Source organism: Triturus cristatus, chromosome 4_2 (genome assembly GCF_964204655.1).
Source record: "Triturus cristatus chromosome 4_2, aTriCri1.1, whole genome shotgun sequence".
Lineage (NCBI taxonomy): Eukaryota > Metazoa > Chordata > Amphibia > Caudata > Salamandridae > Triturus > Triturus cristatus.
Window position 1 is genome coordinate 955,339,085 of NC_140586.1, and position 5,000 is coordinate 955,344,084.

Genomic DNA, 5,000 nt, shown 5'->3' on the forward strand with positions numbered 1-5,000 from the left:
CCAACGCTTTCCCTACTGTTGCACTCTCTGGAGTGGGAATAGTAATTTTTACCCCTACGCTATCCAACGTTTTCCCTACTGTTGCACTCACTGGAGTGGGAATAGTAATTTTTACCCCTACGCTATCCAACGCTTTCCCTACTGTTGCACTCACTGGAGTGGGAATAGTAATTTTTACGCTCTCAGTATCCAACAAAATCTCGACTTTTTTAAAATTACTTATATTATGTTTACATTTTAAGCTATTTTATATTATATTATATATGATTTATTTAATTGTTTTTAATATTTAAATAATTTTATATTATTTTTAATACATTTAAAAAATTCGATATTTTGGCTAACTATATTTTGACAGTCTATATTTTGGAATCGATATTTTAGTACTTACCTGTTTGTAGATAGGGAGTCGATATTCTGTCCCTCGATATTTTAGTGTCGATTTTTTGTATAGTCTATATTTTGTCCCTCGATATTTAGTCACTGAACCGCGTTCAGCCACACGAGATCGAGCAATAACAGGTCTGTGATGCCCTTAGATGTCCGGGGCTGCACGCGCGCTACACTGAACGGATAAGCGTGTGTCTACCCTTCGCCGACAGGTGCGGGTAACCCACTAAACCCCATTCGTGATAGGGATTGGGGATTGCAATTATTTCCCATGAACGAGTGCGGGTCATAAGCTCGCGTTGATTAAGTCCCTGCCCTTTGTACACACCGCCCGTTGCTACTACCGATTGGATGATTTAGTGAGGTCCTCGGATCGGCCCCGCCGGGGTCGGCAACGGCCTTGGCGGAGCGCCGAGAAGACGATCAAACTTGACTATCTAGAGGAAGTAAAAGTCGTAACAAGGTTTCCGTAGGTGAACCTGCGGAAGGATCATTAACAGCGGAGCGGCCCGAGCGACCGACGGCGCCAGCCCGAAGCCCGCGGCAGAATCCTGATAGCGGGTGATGCCGCTAGTTGTGCTGTCTTAACCTCACGCATTAATCTATCCACGAGATATGCTGTGGGTGTTTAGAAGTATAATTGAATCCTCTTTCAGAATCGCTTTTAAATGTATAACTGCCTATTGTGTTTTTAAACGTGTCTGTTCATTATTAATCTGCACTTTGCACTTTGCACTCAATCTTACCTGCATTAGACAAACTCCACCGCCCCGGTCCGACGCGGCTTGTGCCGTTGCTCTGAGAGCTTCTCAGGAGTTCCAACAAGGAGGCATTTCCGGTGAGGGTTAGCGCACTAGCTCTTCGTGCCCCACCACTACATAATCGCATGGTCAAACGCACGCGCAGCGGACGCGGCAGAATCCTGATAGCGGGTGATGCCGCTAGTTGTGCTGTCTTAGCCTCACGCATTAATCTATCCACGAGATACGCTGTGGGTGTTTAGAAGTATAATTGAATCCTCTTTCAGAATCGCTTTTAAATGTATCACTGCCTATTGTGTTTTTAAACGTGTCTGTTCATTATTAATCTGCACTTTGCACTTTGCACTCAATCTTACCTGCATTAGACAAACTCCACCGCCCCGGTCCGACGCGGCTTGTGCCATTGCGCGGAGGGCTTCTCAGGAGTTCCAATAAGGAGGCATTTTCGGTGAGGGTTAGCGCACTAGCTCTTCGTGCCCCACCACTACATAATCGCATGGTCAAACGCACGCGCAGCGGACGCGGCAGAATCCTGATAGCGGGTGATGCCGCTAGTTGTGCTGTCTTAGCCTCACGCATTAATCTATCCACGAGATATGCTGTGGGTGTTTAGAAGTATAATTGAATCCTCTTTCAGAATCACTTTTAAATGTATCACTGCCTATTGTGTTTTTAAACGTGTCTGTTCATTATTAATCTGCACTTTGCACTCAATCTTACCTGCATTAGACAAACTCCACCGCCCCGGTCCGACGCGGCTTGTGCCATTGCGCGGAGGGCTTCTCAGGAGTTCCAACAAGGAGGCATTTCCGGTGAGGGTTAGCGCACTAGCTCTTCGTGCCCCACCACTACATAATCGCATGGTCAAACGCTCACGCGGCGGACGCGCCGCTGACGCGCTAAAGGCGCCTAAGGCAAGTCCGTCTGCGCCCGTCCGCGGCCGGCCGGGGCTAGGGGCGACCCACTATGCCCAAGTCACATCGTACTCAGCCACTGAACTGCGAAATTATCAGGCGAATTGGCCCATCGACCCTTCCTTAAATTTCTATTTATCTACTACAGGGATCCTCATCCCCAGGTATGGGTCGATTGAACTCCCTACTTTACCGCTTAGAGAGTGCCCCTCGGCCAACTCAGAAGTAACACCGGATCCTATCTCTCCCCCGCCCTCAAACAAGACGTGCATGGTGTTTAACTATCTAAACACTCGCTCATTGGTTAAGCACCAATTAGAAATCTTTCACTTACTTGACTCTAATAAACCTGATATACTCCTTCTCTCAGAGACCTGGCTCACCGCCGACTCTCTCCCTGATATCCTGGCAGCAATTCCTATGGGGTACTACATACTCCAGACCAACAGATCCCTGGGGAAACCTGGTGGAGGAGTTGCCGCCATTATCCATCATAAATTCAGATTCACTGCCTTAACAGTTACTGGCATACCGTCTGTTGATAGTCTTATTTTAAAATTCAACTACCCTCATTTCCCTTTTATTTGTGCTCTCTTCTACAGACCCCCCCAAGACATGCCCTCCTTTCCTCAGCTGGCAGGTAAACTGATTCCCAATTAATCATCAATAATGCTAAAACCATTATTATAGGAGACTTCAATTATTGGCCCTCGGACACTAAGGAAAGCACTAGCTCCTCAGAATTTACAGACCTCCTTTACGGGCTAAACTGTATCCAGCATGTACATACTGCCACTCATGATAAGGGCCACATTCTGGATCAGGTATGGACTGCCAACATGGTTATTACGTCACCTTCCATTTCCCCATGCCCTTGGTCAGACCATCAAATTATCCTCTTTTCCTTGGATTGCTGTCCCCTTATTAAACCCCCGTCCCTGGGCAAGCACTGGGCTAGAAACTGGAATCGGGCCAACAAAGAAGATTTCCATTCCCTACTAAAGACTTCCATCCCTGCTGAGGTGGACTGCCTTAATAATCAGGCTTCCACCATCAAGCGCTGGCTCGACTCAGCCAGCAATGCCGTTGCTCCTTTTAAATTATCTAAACTTAAACGTCCTCACGACGCCCAACGCTGGTTCTCTAACGAACTGAAAACAATAAAATTAGCGCTCAGACAGGCTGAACGCAGCTGGAGGCGTGATTATTCCTTGGAAAGGAAAGCTACTTATATTAGCCTTTTAAACGACTACAAAAAATCCATTATCCAGGCCAAATCTACGTACTTCTCCCTGAAAATGATCAACTCAGCAACTAAAACCAAAGACATATTCGCTATTGTCGATGAACTATCTTTACCAGACAGAGTTACTGTTAAACCACTCCCTTCCCAACTGTTATGCGAGGCCCTTAATGACTATTTTGTGGAGAAAATCGCCACTATCAAAAACAGCATCCCCCCGCCCGCTCTCCCTATAAACTCCCTGATCTCGTTTAAGAACCCGAAAGTGCTAGATCAAATACCCCCGATCTCGAAAGAGGAATTTCTTGCCCGTGTAAAGAAAGTTGGATCAGGCTCCCCAACAGACCCCTGTCCTCCTCACATTCTTCAAGAAGCGTTCCCTACATGTCCCGATCCCCCTTTAGCACTTCTCAACAAATCTTTGAAACTAGGCTTAGTTCCTGACTCTTTTAAAGCGGCCGAGGTTGTTCCTATCCTCAAGAAACCCAACGCCGACCCTTCAATACTCACTAATTTTCGTCCGATTTCCCTACTCCCCTAACTCAGTAAGATCCTAGAAGCTCATGTCGCCAAATGTATCAGCTCCTTTATTTAACTCTCGCTATTTCTGGATCCCCAGCAGGCTGGCTTCAGACCAGCTTATTCCACAGTGCTGGTCATACTTGCAGTCATGGATGAACTTAGAAAGGGGGCCGACCATAACATCTCCCAGGCCCTTATCCTCCTGGATCTCTCGGCTGCTTTCGACACGGTCGACCATAATCTTCTGATCGACCGTGTCGGGAGCGTCGGTGTCCAGGGAACCGCCCTGAAATGGATCTCCTCCTTTCTCGAAAATCAGTCCCAGGCAGTCCGCGTAGCTACTTTCTCAGCTAGGAGGGTAAGCTTGACCTGCGGAGTCCCTCAGGGGTCCTCTCTCTCCCCCCTTCTTTTCAACCCTTACATGCTTCCCCTGATCCGTTCCCTACGTAACTGCGAGGTGGCCACTTTTAATTACGCCGATGACATTCAACTAGTGTTTAAAATTGACTCCTCCATCAAGTCTGTCTCAAATTTTCAGTCCACCTTGTGTCTCATCAGTAACTGGATGAACGCCAGCCAATTGAAACTCAATCCTGACAAAACTGAGCTCGTCCTGACTGGCGGTACTTCTAACCCTTGGAACGCCAATTTTTGGCCCCCTCTTTTAGGCAACCCTCCTCAACCTGCTGACTCCGTGAAAAGCCTTGGGGTCATCATAAGTAGAGATCTGTCCATGAACACTCAAATCGGTGCAGTTGTGTCATCTTGCTTTTTTCACCTCCGCAGAATCCGCAAGATCTCTAGATTTCTGACCACTGAGGCGCTCACCTTGGTTCTTCTGGCCCTAGTCATCTCCCGTATTGACTATGCCAGCTCACTTTATGTTGGCATTCCGGCTTACCAGCTTCACCGCTTACAACTGGTCCAGAACCAAGCAGCCAGGCTCATTTTCCACCAACAAGACATCTACATGTCCGCCCCCTGATGAAGAGCCTCCATTGGCTTCCGGTGGCAAACCGCTGCACATTCAAATTGGGCTGTACTATTTTTAAAGCCCTAGCCGGTCTTGGCCCAGCTTTCATCTCATCCCTGATACGTTGTTACATTCCTTCACACGCTCTTCGCTCTTCTCATTCAAATCTGCTCGTCGTCCCTCCCTTCAAGCAGAAA

The 5,000-nt window shown here is 47.4% G+C and overlaps 1 pseudogene; it reads left to right on the forward strand.

The window, feature by feature from the left end:
• Positions 1-886, forward strand: part of LOC146839085 (18S ribosomal RNA) — a 3,999-nt pseudogene extending 3,113 nt beyond the window's left edge.
• Positions 887-5,000: the final 4,114 nt, after the last annotated feature.